This window comes from Colletes gigas, unplaced genomic scaffold (assembly GCF_013123115.1).
Source record: "Colletes gigas isolate AHSC1104 unplaced genomic scaffold, ASM1312311v1 Colletes_gigas_Sc00018, whole genome shotgun sequence".
Taxonomy (NCBI): domain Eukaryota; kingdom Metazoa; phylum Arthropoda; class Insecta; order Hymenoptera; family Colletidae; genus Colletes; species Colletes gigas.
The window spans coordinates 4,961,661-4,979,573 of NW_025106647.1; positions in this window are offsets into that span (position 1 = coordinate 4,961,661).

A 17,913-nucleotide genomic window follows, 5' to 3' on the forward strand; every position below is an offset into this window, starting at 1 on the left:
GCGGCGATGACAAAATCTTCCATCGAACGCGTTTATAATGCGCTTATCTCTGCCGTTCGCAGACTTTGACACGCGTTCACCGTTACCTTTCTCGCCGTTATCCGGCCCGTAGCTTCTGGTCTTTTTCACCGTTTCTTCGCGTTACTCCGCCTCCCTTCCCCCTCGTCGTTCTTATCGGGCTTCGATACCGGCGACGGACGCCGCCCAGAGTCAACAAAGACCGTTCTTTGATCGGCAATTATCGGTACAACCGTTTTAGTTATTTTTTTCCTTTCTTTCTCTCCATTTCGCGATCGTCGCGGTCGCGGCAGACAAACTGTCTGAAAGCGTGTTTGCACGCGTTTCTGCATGCTACGTACACCCGTGCGACGACCGATAAGGCTGCATCGCACATTGAGCAGCACACCACGCGCATTCAAACATAAGTTCTGTTTCATCCTGTTAAACAAACTTTCGTTCCAACAATGACATAACGTCGCATTTACAGCGGGTCGAAGTTTTCGTACATTGCGATACAAATGCTTCGAACCTTTCGGTACCCAATCGGTTTCACGATCTTTGCCAAAAGTGATCCGATTATTTTATTACCACGTCTAGACGATACACAGAAGGATTGTAAATTATTTGAATAATCTACAAAAATTATTTTTATCAGCTCGAACGAGCGACTAGAAAAGGAATTCGTGTATCGCGTTACTCACCAAAAACGACATAGTTTATGGGCGACCCTAATATATATTTTATGGTATAGATAGCGAGCTTCCCAGAACCATTTGGACCCTCAGAATTTCACAGAGCGCTATTTAGTACGCCCGAAACTTTTCAGGCCTTCTGGATCCCACCAGATCTCCCTGTCCCTATGGAACCCTCCAAACGAGCCAATACTTTCGAAACGCTACAGACCCTTGATACTTGTGGAATTTCTCAAACCTTCCGGAGCTCCCTTGAGCTCCTGATGCCCTCGAATTAAGTCGAATCAATTCGAATGTTATTGTGTAGAACGATACTTGGACGGTTGATATATCTTCTTGGAATAATATTCCGGTGTAAGAACAGATCAAAGACTTGGAGGGGATTGGAGAGACACGGAAACGATGGGGGTAACCTTCTTTAAACCCTTGGTGCTGATATTTTCTCGGCCCAAACTTCCAAAAATCAGTTTTCTTCTACGTAACAATGTTATACATTGCGTTTTTGGCGTTCGTTGTTAAATTAATAAGATAATGATTCAATTTCTTGTTAGAAACGCCTGAAATTTATAAAGTAAATAGAATTACAGCGTCGTAATAATTAATAATACACCTTTCTTCGATGAATTATACGCTTACAGGTTGATTTATAGTTTTAAAATACTCGGTGCCTCGTGGCGCGACGCTCGGTGGGGGATCACGTCGACGCGACGTCACCGTCGTTTCCCTCCTCCGTCGGCGTCGCGGAATTTATCAACGACGACAGCGTAAACAGCTTTAAAAAGCAGGATCAATCGCAAGAATAGGAATATCCACCCTCTACTGGCGCTCGGGGCCGAAGAACGATGAATACTCGCCCCGGGATCGCGTAAATCCGATTACGACGAAAGCAGCAGCCGCGTTATAAATTCCCGATGGAGGCCGATGTTAGGGAAAATGCTGGCCCTTCCATCGCCGAGCGTGTTGTTCTCCATCCCCCTTCGTGGACCGGCGTCGGGGCGGCCGTCATCCGCCGTGGAATTTATTTATTTGCTTAACGCGCCTTTTATGAACCGGTAGCGGCTGGTGCGGGCGCCGTGCCCCGTTCGTTCGGCTCGTCGGTGAATGAGAGACGGAGGAGAGCAAAAAAAAAAAAAAGGAACGAACGGTGATGGCGAAGAGAGAAAAACCCGGGGGGGAAAAAATGGAAAGGGTGGTCGTATACGCGCGGCGAGCAAAGGGCGAAAGCGTGGAGGAGGGAGGGGTGGACGGGTCGGACAATAAGAGAAAAGGAGAGAAGGATCGAGAGAAAGAGGACGGTAAATTAGTGGGCTTACATGCTCGGCAGCTCCCATTAGGCTAACGTAGCGAAGTATTATTAAGTCACCGTCCGTCGTCGATAGTTACGGACGACCTCCTGCGCTCGTGGATAATAATAACACCGTGGACCCAAGACCGCGACGCAGACTGGGATAATAATAACACAATAGACGATGGGAAAGCGAGGGAGAGAAAAAAAAGGTGACGCCGGAGAGAATAGGCCTAGGGGTTGACGACGGCTGCAAAGGAGTCTCCGAGACGGGGGAAGGAACAAAGTCGAGTCTTGACCGGGGTTGTTTACCAATTAAATGTCACGACACCGGCGGCATCGAAAAATCGAAGATAGGAAGGGAACGTTTCACCGTTGGAGGTGCTCGTTAACAATAACGTTGACAATAAGCACCGACGATACAGGATTTCGAATTTCCGGTGATATTTCATACGCCGCGCAACGAAACAACTCGGTGATCTCGTTGATAAACCATTCAGGGAAATGGACCAAATATTGTGTATTTAATATAGCAACGGTTTTATCGAATAATAGTTTATATATAGCATGCTGGAATGGAGGAAGCGGAAGCTTTGCATCGAATATCACGTTGGAGGAATAAATTTATTTAATGGATCAATCCGTAATTATTTTGATCAATGGATGCTTTGAATGATTAAAACCGCGAAATTGCCCGGAAACGTGCTTAAAAAGAATAAATCTAATTAACGTTCTTTGACGTATCCAGCTCGACGATGACCGCTTTCGGAAATTTATATTTTTAAACGATAGTATTATTGAAACAGTCTATTCGCGTTTTACGCTGCGGAAAAGGACAGAAATATTGCTGGCAACGCGTGAATTATTTAGTAAGGCTATGCATTGAGAAAAGTCTCGAAATATACATATATCGTACGGAGTTTAATTTTTCAAGCGCGGGTTAGCTTTCATATTTCATTCTGTCGTTGTCCCGAGTGTAATTATTGCGATTACTCCTTCGGTCGTAGCAAAATCAGTTAACCGGTCAAAGAAGCTATCTCCACTGTATCGTTTCGCCACCCTCGCCATTCTCATTGCGTAAATCTATGAACATACTTTCTCCGTTTCTCAAATAAAAAGACTGGCACAACGCGAAAGTAGCAATCTTGCTAAGCGTGATTCGCAGTTGGCGAAGTACCCTCGAATAGGCAATTCATTTTACTTTGATTATAGTGTCTTTAGTTCGACAACTCGCACTAACAGGGGCGTGCAAGTTTTCGCGTAATAACAGTTTGCAAAACCTACTTGCGCCTAAAGCAAAGTGTGCTGGATCAGCCCTACTGTGACAGGTCTTCATTTTTGTAAACTTGTAGTTAATGTTCGTAAGGGGAACTATTAATATACTGAGGTGTATGGTTCTGCAATGTTATGCAATGTATCTGAGGAATAATTATTTTGTTAGAGGAATACAACACATAACTGAGAACGTGGCTTCAAATGTTTCCTATTTATTCGTATTGCTTAATCACTACTAAAACTATTTCACGTAAAGTCACATTTCTGATCGAGCCCATCCACTTATTGTTGAATTATTCAATTCAATTATTCAGTTTCATATTTTTGTTGTTAACGTAACTCTTAGACTCTAAACTTACAAGTAACACTACCCAACTGATACTCACTGATTTGAATGAAATTTAACGTACTTATTAAACACCGAAAAATATTAAATACGTGTTTTTTTGTTTCGGCTCAATACGCTTTTTAGGGGTAGAAAGCACCCCTCAACCTCTGGAGATGGAAACGTTTGTGGCTAATTATTTCTTAAAGGATACAGTTTCTGAAAGAAGTACTAGATCCAGAGTTGTGCAGTTCAGAGTGATGTATTTGATGGCGTCCTTGAAATCGACCTTGAGGTCGATTTTCAAGGTCATTTGAAAATCATTTCATGTTTATCAAAGGGAGTATTTTGCTTTTCACCCCCGAGAATCGATAGAGCGAAGAAACAAGCTTCTGCAATTTAAAATTGTTTATTGATTCAACCAATTAAGGCAAGATCAGTCAATAATTCGATCAATAAAGAAATTAAAAGTTACTTATTCATACAAATAAGGTAAGATGTGTGATCGAGATCCAGCCAGTGAAGGCAAGATTTCATAATTTCTTTTCACATATGTCTATGAATATAAATTCCATGGTAAATGGCATTATTCTTTATATTCATGACAATAATGAGGAAAAGCTTTATCTTCTATCGCAAAAAAATTCTCCATACACAAAGAGTTAGTACACCACGCACAATTTATTACTGCAATCTTATTGCAGATTTTGCAGACTGTACCGCAATTCTTTCACATCTATCTGGTTTTTCTTCAATATATCCACTTTTCCACCAGGCATATTTAATCATGTTTTGGAATCGGGGTGATGAAAATTGATGCGTTTCCTTCCGATCGGTCCAGCCGTTTCGCCGTAACCGCCGGACATACATACATATGTACATGCATACATAAAAAAAAAAATATATACATATATTATATTTATATATGTATACATGTCGAATTGAGTAACCTCCTCCTTTTCGAAGTCGGTTAAAAAAAAATGAAAGTTTCTAATATAGCATGAATGTAACGTTCAATTTACAATTAGAGTGACATTTCATGCTTTCTTATCTTTACTTCTATTCCGAAGTTACTTACAAAACTTTTTTCTCCTTCATATTTTTTTATAAATTTGAGCCTATTTTCCCATAACGTCTGATTTTTCCTTTTTTTGGGAAAATAACGCAACAAATCAATTCTGAAAATAGATTAGAGTCATCGCATAAAATTACTGATTATAAATACCGGATGCGCTCAAGATCCGGCAACTGCTAAATCCGGCCACTCCGGTTATTATTTCCAAATTTAATTGACCTTGAAAATCGACATGAAGGTCGATTTCAAGAACGCCATCACAAGTGCATCACTCTGAACTGTACAACACTGGATCTAGTACTTTTTTCAGAAACTGTATCCTTTAAGAAATAATTAGCCGCAAACGTTTCCATCTCCAGAGGTTGAGGGGTGCTGTCTACCCCTAAAAAGCGTATCGAGCTGAGACAAAAAAACACGTATTTAATATTTTTCGGTGTTTAATAACTACGTTAAATTTCATTCAAATCAGTGTGTATCAGTTGGGTAGTGTTACTTGTTAGAGTCGATACTTGGCGCTCGATCGAACTCCGTGCAGAACGGCGATCATCGAGAAGCGCGGAAGCTTCTTTCCTTCAATTCTGCGGGTCCCGAGGCGTTTCGTGGCGACTGTAATTTTACGAGTACTAATTGCCAACCTCGCTCGGTTACCGCGAAATGGATTTCGCCGTGGGTTCGCGGAAGGTGGCCGGAGCAGTCGGCGCTTTTCTCCGCGGACGTCTATTACCCGCTCGTTCCGCGGCCCGCCTCTGCTCGTAGGTAAATCCACGCAGGCACCTAGCGTGGTATTTTTCTCACGATTCGAAGGCTCTAACGGGGACCGGATTTGCATGGTGAGCAGCGTGACTCGCGGCTCGAGGAACTTATTATATAGACGTAATGATACACCGCGCGCGGCCGGCATTGTCCGAGATACGAAATGCCCGCGTCGTGTAATTGGACTGCGAACGCTTTCTACGTATTCAAATAATCGTAAATGGATAGGTTAGCCGGCTCGCGGGGGCCCCGCCGCGCACGCTGAAAATGAAACGCGGCGGAAAATCGGCGAGTCGAACGAGTTCCGTCGGGAAACGTGTGCACGCGCCTCTAATTGCCCTCGATTACGAGCAGGTCGATGTAACCGAGCCACGCTGACCAGGAAATTATTACCGGTTGCCGAAATTAGCACGCAGCGTACGGTTTTCCACCGAGACCGATACAACTTTCAATCGTCGTAGCTAGATTCGCGAAACTCTTTTAAATAACATCATTTATATTCCTTCGATCAGTTAATTCCTTATTAACATCATGATCTGTCGTGTCATATTTCATAATGTTCTCGACGTTCGTTCAAATTACAATGTGACAACTACACAACGATATCGTGCGAAAGACAAATGCGTCAACCACGTAAAAATTCATAGAAATATTCCTAATAACAGTAACGTTGTTAAGAATTTTACGATTACTCGAGTTCACGGCAGTCAATGTGTTAGGAGAACATTCACTGATTTTGCTAACTTTTACGGGCGTCTTTTATGCCAATCGGGTAGGCAGACTCTATTAGATTTGCACCGATCGCGAAGTGTTAACGAGAGTCGGTCGATCAATAAACGATCGTCGTGGTTGACTCGTGTTGGAGACTTTCGTGTCGCGGCCGTGGTAGACACGGCAAATGAGTAATTATTCGGCAGGCAGGTTCGAAGCACGTTAATCGCGTCGGATCGTTTACCACCCGCGGCTCGATGCTCACGGTTTATGATCTTCGCCGTTGCGCACGACTATTCGAAAAGCATCGGATCAGACGCTGTCGCTGGCTCTCCGATCAAAGGAGAAGCGGATTACGATCTCGCGATCGAGCGCCGATCCGCGATGCACGGCGAGGCCAAGTCGCAACGGATGGGGGTTCGCGATGTTCAGAGCCGCGAAGGGTACGCCGTTATAGCCGTGAATTATGTTCGCCAAAGTGTCGAACAATTATATCACCACTGGTCGGAGATTCGACGAACGATCGAGAAACGTTTCCGCGATCATGACTTCGGAATCTCACGACTGGACGATGAGAAATTAGGAGCTACCACCACAGACGAGGTATACGAGTAGACCTTTCACCTTATGAACTTTCGTGGCCCAATCTGACTGCCATATCTACCTGAAAATTCGGAGGTGATTTTAGCGTCCCCTTTTCACAGATGGCGGTCAGCTGAGAAACTGTTCACTGAATTAGTATTGATGGGCAGACAGCTGTAGGGACTAAAAAACGCAATATTCAAACGACCATAACTCCTACAATAGTGAATGTATTTCATTGAACTTTATTTCTAAAGTAGAGCTCTTGAATACCTACAAAAAAGTATTAGACAAAATTTCCGTAGCGAGTCAAACAAAATTACTAAAAATCGAAAACGAATTTTTAAGAAAAATCGACAGGTGCCTAAATTTTTCGACGAAAAAAAGGAATTGAAATCGTTCCAAAAAAAATTATTTTCAGTTGCAAGGGTCAATTATAATCATTTTTGGTGAATAGGCATATTCCCGAAATCCTACGCATTTTCGAGAAAAAAATTCAGGAAGGTGGACAAATTTTTCGTCGAAATTGAAAAATTTCAAATCGTTCTAAGAAAATTATTTTTGGTTGCGGGGGTCAATTACAAACATTTTTGGTGAATATACATACCCCCGAAATTTTATACACTTTTGAGAAAAAAATTCGTTACCAAAATATAATGCGTAGCCCAGGAATGTTTCTGTAATGCCATTTACTGTCTCACTTCCTCTTGTGTTCATTTGTGCAAGCTGTTAGTCATGTTGCGAGTGACACGAAAATGGTAATAGGTCTCTGGAGCACCAGAAAAATGGGCCGAAAAAATACATTGGATGTAAGGTCTACTCACACACACCTCGTCTGTGCTACCGCTATCAAATATTTGAACCGAGACTTTCCACGTTCTCTTTATCACGGAGTCTGCTGTCTCATTTCATCGTCCGCAGGATCGTTTTAACCATCCCAATTGCATTCGGTAAACTAAAAGTGGAAACGTTATAAAATACAATGCTTCGTCGAAAAATAGTACCAATCGATGACAACTATTTTTATTTGAGGTCTCTATCTGAGAAATAGAGAAGTTAAATACGGTCTAACCTAAAAATAACAGTAAAATACCGATGCAAGGCCTTGTTTACATCTATCCCTTGAATTCGAAACGCAAACTCGTTAACATCGCTGTGATAAACTGTCATAAACTAAAGCAAATAGTGATGAAAAATCGAACTGAGACGTTCGAGAAACGACTCGCTGAACTTGGACGTCAATCCGGAAGCTGGTAGAGAAAAAGATTGCCGTTTCTTCGTAACGAGTGTGCTCGTGAGGTTCAATCAAAGCCAGCACGGGGCCCACGGTATCGTTCCATCGTTGTATTAAGTGTAATTTCGTGCTTTGGATAAAGCGACTACGGCGTTCGGCCGTCGCGTCACTTCCGTGCACATCCGTCTCCCGAGGGTTGAAGCTGCGCTCTGCGGTGGCCAGATGTATGAGGTGTACGAGTAATGGTGAACCGTAGTTCCGAGGGTCCGGGCCGTTAGGCCGCCATAAAACAATCAGGAACTACGGGTCGAAATGTTACACCGAGGTAACACCAATAAAATCCCCCGCGTTTCTGAGATTCTACATCCTGCTCATTGACTTTAATGTACTCGGGCCTCTAGCACGCAAGGTAGAGTGCTTGGCGAACGGAAGAAGAAGAAGAGGAGAAGGAGGAGGAGGAGGAGGAATAAGAAGAAGAGAAATATCGTGGATGGGAAGGATGCGCGCGTACCGGCGCGGCGGCGGAGAAACGAGCAAACCGACACGGGCATTTACGTCCGTACGCGCAATTGCACGAGGTGCAACACGTGGGGCGAGCCGACGCGGAGGAGTTGCAGTTTGCAGTCCGTGTGCCGTGCAACGGCCGCGCGGCGGTGTCGCGGGCACAGCGACTGCGTCTAATTAGCCGCTCGGCCGCGCGCGGAATTGAATTTCAATCGTCGTAATTCGCCGATTCGCCTCGTGCGTGCCGCGTAGCCGAGGGTTGATCGTGCCGCGAGGAGAAAAGGCGTACAGTAAATCACAAAATTATCGGCACAGACGAACGGTTGACAGCGATACGCGAGATCGGGATGCTTACTTTTAACACCGGTATCTTTCGAACGCTTGAAACGAACTGTATTGCTTACAAAATTTTTAAATAGCGTTATTGAGAGTAAATATTAAGAACACTTCTAGACACGAATTTGACATCAAAATTGACCTCAGTTTCGATTTTTTTTTTTAAATACGAGATCCCATGACGAAATCTATGCAGGAATAGGAACGTATTAAAATTGTTACATCGCACTTTTTCGATTCGTCGATCGCGTCGGTAGTTTTGCGACTCCCTGTAGAAGGGCGCAGGGAAGGGAACGGATCGTGGAAGGAGCTTGGACCGAAGACGAGGCAAAGGCCGATCCTGTTCGTCGCTGCAGCCTTTTACGGGCCTCGAAGCCCGAGATCGTTACGGTCGCAATTGCGCCGCGGGCCTGTTGCGCGATGCGGCTCGTAATCGCGAGCCCCGACTAATTAAACGTCGACGAGCGATCGTTAACGATACGCCGCGCCTCGTCGTAAAAGATCGTGGAATTTCGAAGCGTGTCACGGCTGTTACGCTGCGAGATCGATCGATCGAAGACCCGCCTTCGGGATGAAACGACGAGTCCCGCGCCGACACAGACTGGGCCACGCATACACGAACACACGAAATCCAGAAATTTAGATAGGTGTTATTGAAAATTAACGCACGCAGATACGTCGCGATGTCATTTGATATTGTATAAAATTTTCTTAGAGAAGCTCTTTCTAACATTCGAGATTAACAATAGGTGCCCAACAGTTTCCCCAACATTAAAAATTTATATCTTGAAAAACGGAAGGGAATTGATGAAATGAGAGTAAATTAAATTTGTGAGATGTCCCGCGAACGACGCAGGACATAATCGATAAAACAATTGACGGTCTGGTCTTTTCTTCCATGGCTAGCGTACATGTTCTCAGTGGTATGATTGTAAGGAATGTCCGATAATTAATAAAGTTTTAAATTATCTATAAACGACATGGTAACATCATTTCAACAGGAGTAACGCCTTGCTACTTTCTAAGATTGTTTTGGATATTCTCCTCTATACTTAAAAAATCGCGTACCACAATTCACGGTTTCCCCTTGGCAGATTCAAACGCAACGTGCTCTAGCGATATTGCGTTTCACACTCAACGCCCAAAGAAAGCGTTCAGGGTGCAAGGAGATTGTGTGTCACGGCCATTATAGAGGAATTCTACACCTTTGGATCGGTGGAGATTTGTTAAAAAGAAAGTTGCAAAATTGACGTTGACCTCAAAAATCAAGATCGAATTTCTTTCGTTTGTATCGTATTCTATTCACCACGGTTTGAGCGTACATTCTTAGGGGACTTTGCTATTTTCTACACGCTTTCCTCCTGTTTCGAAAGCTCCTAACAATAGGCAACACGATATTCGCGTGAGTGCAACTTTACGTATCCATTTAGCCACCAATTTTTGTAGTTCTACAGTTTTCGTAATTATGCCCTACGATATACGACAATAGATATAACTTTTGTTCATTTCCCAAAATTCTCCGTATTGCGTTCCAACGATATAGTTAAAAGTGTAAACCCGAAGAAACGGGAGGAAAATGTTTAATCAATTTCCTTTCACTCCAGAACTAGACGAACCTATTAACCGTTCTCGATCGTGACACATCGATATTTACGCGGATCCAGAGAAATCAGGTCAACCGATTTCGCGAGCGGTTCGATCGTCGAAATCTCGTTCTCGATCGTCGCGTGTCCAACGACTGGAACGTCGGGAAGATGCTGCGCGCTATCTTTCCGTATAATCAGAGAAACTCCAGTTGCAAGACCTCTTGGGTGGTAATTCGACGGGTCGAGAACGTTATTAGGATTAGCGCGAGGTGCGCAAACATGCCCTCGTTAAATGCAATTACATTACTAATTACGCGCGTTCGCGGTACAATATTGGAGTAACCTTGCAGCGTCGATCAATGTCGAGTCGTTTAAACGCGCGGAATATCAAACGTCTCGATGCTACCTCTCGCCGGAGCTTTGAGCCATGATCCAGAGATAAGCGTTATTGATTTTATTGCTTCCTCTCGTGTCGGCTCGCAAATATCGTAAACGTCGTGTGCGCGCGCATTACGCGAACCGGAATGGAAGAAAAAGCGTCGAGGAAGGAGGAAGAAAAATCACGAAAATTGAACGCATGTTCGCGCGTTACTACGGCGGAAAACGTATTACGCGATAAACTGCGTGCGCCGCGATTAAATTAACCACTCTCCGAGCGAAGCCCCGTTATAAATCTGCCTCGTGTCTCGCCCACAATTCGCATTATTGCTCCCTACCCGCGTCATTATACCGGGCGAATATCGTTTCGCACTCCTTATCTCCCTGTTCGTCCATGTGGGTCATCTTCGTTTTGGGGGCCGCGTGTCGGAGAGCCGATTACAAACTCTCCCCGGTCTGTGTTCGCGGGAATAAACCCCCTCTGCAACAAGGATCATTCTGTTCTCGATATCTATCGACCTATCTTTGAGATTTCAAATTCGTAAATATTATTTTCTAGCAACGATATTAATACGTATCGTAACTAAATTCTTAAATGAAATGTTTAGAAGCGAGTAACGAGCAAAGCCGTTGCGTTATCAACGAATTGTTTGCGATGATCGACAGCCAATCTATTAACAGTCTGACGGAAAAGTCAATATTTTGTCGATCGTCACGACGCGAGTTAATTTATCTCGTTAAATAAAGTAATACCTTTATAATATCGTTCCTCATTGTGTTTGATTACTGTCACCGTAGCGTTAATCCTGCTCATAGGATTACCAAAATGGATTAAAAGTACAGATTATTCAAATCACATCCACGCTACGCGACAACTTACCTGGGAATAGTAAACAATGCACTGAGGGAATTGCCACGCGAACAGCATTCCTTCGAAGATAAAGTTCAAGGCTTCAAAAATAATACAGAGTGATTTCACCAATAGTTAGCCTTTAGTCAGATTCTCATCAGCCTCTCGTTCGCTTCATTAATCGTAATTATTTCTATGCGTAGAAATAAATATTTCCAATTTCATTTTGGGATAGCTTAGTCAATTTTAACCCTCCGTATCCGGAGCCTGAGTCAATTTTGACCCACCGTTTTAGAGCGCTCACGCTCACAGTGACAGAGATGTTAATATTATTCGCAGCCAAGCGGGCATTTGGTTGTCCTCAAGGAGGGCCTCGCGCTTGGGGGTGTCATACACCGGAGTTTCCCAGGGCCTAAAGAGTCGGAAGCTCGAAGCGACTGCGTTGCCTTGGGGCATTCGCGAATGTATAGCCGACAACGACGCTTCGCTGCTTTCTCGTGTTTTTTCCTAGGATTTTTGTTAGCTTTGTTGTTTTTATTATTATCATTGTTATTAGTGTTATCGTAGTGGTGTCGTTTTGTTTGAATTGATATAATGTCTCTACTACCAAACGACGAGCAATCTCTTTTTGCGGAAGACGACGAAGACGTTCACAACTGCGAACAGTCATCGGATGGTAGAAGTGCTTCGAATAGCGATTCACAAACGTGGTAGATGTTGTTTCTGTATAGGGAACAACAACAAATATCACACTGTATGCGATTCCTGTAAAAAACATGTTTGTAAAAACCACTTTACCGAAAACCGCACACTTTTATGTAATACATGTAGTAGGTAATATAAATGTTGAATAAACATAATTTTTTTATAATTCACAAATCGCAACCCTATTATTGTTTCGTATAAGTACACCAAATATCCAAACGTAATCCGAAACCCCTTCCACCACTTTGCATAGTATTTCGGCGAGGATCTCGAGCTCGAGCGACCGTCCCTACCTGAGTACAGTATCGTTGAGGGTCTCAAGCCATCGTGAATATGTATTAGTGAACTATCGGTGTGGGGTCTGCAAGGACCCAGGCTCAGAACTCGAAGTCCCGTACTCGGAGGGTTATTGCCTAGGTATTTATGATAAAACTGGTATGTGGCTCCTCTGTATTACACAAGTGAATCGCTCGAGCGAAGAACAGATATTAGCGATTGCTCTGTCCGGGTACGGCAGACAACCGAAGAGTTATTTAAAAAAAAAAAACCACAATCCCCCATTATTACCCCTGGCGTTATTATGGTCCTCGAATATCGTTTCGCACTCTCCCGGTCGTCCCTGTAGGCCATCTTCGTTTCGGGGGCCGCGTGTCGGCGAGGCGATCGCAAGCAACCTCTCCCCGGTGTGTATTCACTGGTAGCAGGAAGAGAACCCCTCGCAACAAAGATCAGGAACCTAATCTGGCAAACGGGAGAGCGGCAAAGGCAGCAGTCAGCCAAGCCCAGCCAGACAGCAGCAGCAGCAACAGCGTCAGGGGTGGCTTCACCGAGACGGCTCCGTGGATGGATTTATTTAAGGGCGTGTATTCAGCAGGAGATACAATGGCGAAACGACCTCGGAGCGAAGGAGGACGAGAGGGGAGTCGGGCATCAGGGTCGTTCCCGTACCGGGAGGTTTATGGCCGACATCTGCGGCCAGTTTTGACCCCCCGGCGTGACGAAACAGCGAACGCCAGGATAGGACGTAGCTGCAAGGATAGTTTAAGGACACTAACTGGCCGAAGGGTGAACCGTTGTGTTGCTGTTCCTGCTCCTGACTGCTGTCATGGGCGCGGGATACACCGGGGTGGGGTCGTCGCGCGGCAAATCGACCGTTAAAAATCTTCCATGGCCCCCGAGTGTAATTCTGTTAGTCGTTTCCTCGCGCGAACCGTGACGACCGTGACGAAATTCCCTTCGTCGCCAGGGTCGTGCCTCTTTCCGCGCCGACTCTGCCCATGACACGGCCGGTCTTTCCTTTTTGCTCGGGCAAACGGCTACGAACGCCACGACCTACCCATACGTTTTCCTGCCCGAGCGCCCCGACTTCCGTTCCACGCGCGAAAGGAGTGTTTTCCGCCAAGACCCTCGAACCGGGGAATTTTCAATGCACGCTCGTAGATTTCACGCTCGACGCGGATCGTTCTTCTTTCTTCCCTCGCGGGTTTCTCTTGTTACGATTCTGACCGAGCTTCGATCGACCGCAGATGGAAACGTTCGGATCTGAATACAAATTCGAAAGGGAACAGAGGGTGTCGACGCGGGCTACGAAAATTAGGAACTTCGTTCGCTTTAAGAAGCTTGGCATATTTTCTAAATTCGACCTTTCTACGTGTTTGAGTGAATGCGTTTTTAAAAATTTATCCAATTTCGTAAAAAATCTGTTCTTAATTGAAAACGATGTTACGCCCCGGGATCGTTGTTACTAGGAGGAAATCAGGGTGAATGGACGAACCGATGTGTGGGTAACACCGGGAGCCGCTAGGTGGATAATCGGCAGGATTGTCGTGGACGAACCGGTGTATGGACAACACCGGGAACCACTGGGATAGGTTTTGTTTTGTCGTAGACGAACCGATGTAAGGCTAACATCGGGAGCCGCTAGGAGGATTTTGGTTTGTCGTGAACGAACCGATGTATGGCTAACACCGGGAGCCACTACGATAGGATAGTTGGCGCGAACGATTCGATGCAGGACGGGCGCCACTGGCATAGGATGCTCTAAACCTGGTAACTTTATAATTATATATTGGAGGCAAATGTCTGTTTCTACTAGTACGTCTCAAAAATAATTCTTAAAATATTTCTGACTAAATAAAATACGTGGTATGAAAGAGTTGGACACACACGTCGTGCAGAGCCATTTTTGGCGTTCCTGTCTCCGAGGTCGTCGCAGCACGGGTTCCTAGACAGTGACAGTCTAAGAGACAATACCGAACACACGGCCGGAATCGTATTACGTTTTATTTCGCATGCACCGTTTCCCCGACGGTGCATAATAACGAGTAATAAGCTAAATGGGTCGTGCAAAATTTTCGCTGCCATTCCTGGCGGAATAATGAACCGCCGCCGCTCTGCGTGTCGTTCTTAATAACACCGCGTCTTACTCCGCCATTTAAACCGTAATTTCTCGTTCTCTCGGCATTGTCGGAGCTGAAATTGCAGCGTAATTTTTCCCCCTTCCGGACTGCCATTTCTCTCTTTTCTTTATTTTTTTTTTCTTTTTTTTTTTTTATTCTTGTTCTCACTTTTTGGCGCGCCTTTTTTTACGATCCCCTTTCCCACCTTTGTTTCGCAGCCTTTTTGTTGATTCGTAACAGTACCAAGGATACACTTTATTTCCCCGACAAAAGGTTTCAATTAAGGAACCCGCCGCGGACGGTGAAAAATGCCCAACGGGCCGCGCGACGACCGTGTAACTTTACAAATGTGCATTATACGGCACACTGCGAGCAACGCGCCACGGCAAAACGCACTGTTGCACACCGAGAGAGGAACACTGTGCCCGAGCACGCGTTTACACGCGGCGACTACACGTGTATCGTGTCCCGCGTTCCCGCGGATATAGGCCAATGGCGTGGAGCGCAGGGGGTGACGTTATTCGATTACCGTATCCGTGGCAATAACTCACCGGCACGACAAAAGCCACGCCAAATGACGACCAGCCAAAACCGCTACGGCAGAAACTTTTAAACCTGCCGCGTAAGGATTTATTTGCCGATCAAAACGAATAAAACGGTAAATAAGACAGTCGCCTCTTTCTCTCTTTCACCGGTCGGGTTACGAAGAAAAGGTGCACGATACGCGAAATGAGTTTCTCGAAACGAAAGATAAACCGCTACAGTTTCGAACGAGAGCAAGAGACAAAAGAGCAAAGGAAGAAAAATATTCACTACCCGTCATACGAGGCACGTACGCACGCAAACAGGCGAGCGTGATTTAATGGTTAAGTTATTGCCGATGCCAAATACGGTGTTTCGCGTCGGCGACCGGGATCGTTATATCGAATAAAAGCGGATTTTGCGATAATTAACGAAATTGAAATTGCGAGGGGATATTCCCACGCCAGTGCGGTTCGAAGGCCACGGACCGGGTCTGTAAAGCGGGTAATGCTTGGACCGGGCTCATTAATTAATCCTCCTTCGTGGAAAAAAGGAGAAAGAAAAAGGAGAGAAGGGTCGGAACCGAGCGAATGAGGGAGAGGGAGAAAGAACCAAGCGAGAATGGGGAAGAAGCAGGACTCTGCAGGGTCTTTCTCGGGTTACCTGGCCGGGGCCGGATCCATAAATACACTTCGCCGTGTTAATTCCGTGTGCCGAGCAAGGGGCCGAGCCACTACCGGTATTAACGAAGTCCACGACGCGCGGTTACACCGAACGGTGGGGATAATTTTGAGCCAACTCATCCCGAAGTCGGGGGCAATTTGTCTCCGGGCGTTGGATAAGACGTCGACGGCGGTGTGTTATTTGTAATTTGGATAACGGTACGCCGCTGCCAGAACCGCGGAAGGCATTTGTCAGCCGTGAGTGCGCCTGCTAGATTCGTTTCGAGGCGAAACCCCAGCGACGCGATATCTCGCCGGAGAACTTCGTCCCTTTGCCGGGGGATTCCGGTCCTTTTTTGTCTCCCGGGTTTTTCTAACTACCTGCTGCGACCATTCCGCCACTCGATCCTGCCGATCCTCGTACTCTTTCAACTTCGCTCAGGCTAAACGCGCTCTACGGGTAAACGGCACTTTAAACAAGAACTCCGTTCCGTGAATTTAAAACCCTAACGTTTTCCAAGTTTGCGAACAAAATCGATGTAAGCGACCCTAAATATCTATAAGAAAATTTATCAAAACTGATTCAAGGTTTACGAGATACTTGTAACGAATAATGGATTTACCACTATTCGTAATAATAAATATAAAGTAAAAGTCTTTTCGAGCTTTTGCGGCAAGAAAAGAATTCTCGTGGATAGTTTAATAATTCGTAGTGTAATGAAACTTTTCTTTCTTTAGTGTTTCAGTGAATATGAATATAGAACGAATACAGTATCGCACTTCTCCATTGTTCTCTTCTTTTTCTCGGTAAATTAGACCACAAATGGACCTCTCAGAGATTGAAAGAGACTGCTTCCCCTTTAGGGATTCCGTTATATTAAAAAGAAAAATGCAACGAGTAACACTTTTGTTTCAAGGAGTAATATCAACGCGTTTCACCTCGAGTCTGCTAGTTGAATTCATCGATGAGATCATTTAGCAGATCCTATCTTGGACGCGACGCTATTAATTGTTTCTTAAACAGTCTCCAATCACTCAACAGTTTTCTAGTACATAATTAGCTTGAACAGAATATTCAAACGGTCAATAGCATGGTGTCTAAGGCAAGATCTATTAGATAATCTTTACCGATCAATCCAACAATCAAATTCGGAGCGAAACGTATTTATATAAAAATGTATTATTTATCGAGACAATATCGTAGACGCTACTCGACTGGATTTAAACAATGTATGTAGTTAATAGAAATTCGATAATATGGACCCCAATCCTTTTACGATCAGCGAATTTAGTTGCTTATAATCGCGAGCAAACGGTCCTAGTCGATCGGTCGTTTTGGAAACTCGTTTTTCTTTTCTGGCCAAGTATGCAACCCTGTTGTTCCTTGAAACGATCGTTGGGCCCAAAACCGAGATCCTCGTCCAACGTTCGAGGTTCGTTTAGAAATTCGATACGTGGGCATTATACCCAACCTGAACAATGCGTTGGAGAAGTGGAATGGATTCCTAGAACCATCGACCTTTGAACGCGATTGTTTGCGATCCAGTATATCGTGTCACTTACAATAATAATCTCGAAAAGTAACATCGTTTATCGATTTTGTCTTCGTTTCGAATCGAAACGAATTTAATACCGGCAACGGTGAAAAATTTAAATTCAAACGCAAGGTTTGTTCGTCGATTGTTCAACTTTTCTCCGAGCAAGTAATAGCAATTTTTAATCGCTGTTTTATTTGTCTGCGATTTGGTTTGATCGATGTTTGCTCGATATATAAGTGGCACGTTATTAGCGGCGATTCGGTGTTTGGTTATTTCGAGGATTCGTTTCGAACACGCCTCTACCGAATGTATTAATGGCCAGCCCGCAACGCTCGATCATCCTCGCGGATCCTCTTCAAGCCGACGAGACAGTATATACGTACATACTGCCCATTCAAGCAAAAGTCAAGCTCTTAGATCTTTCCCTCTCGTGCGGCGGATGAAGTGGACGTTGGTCTAGAAGAGGCGGTTGCCCAATGCACTCAGCCAATTATAATTAAT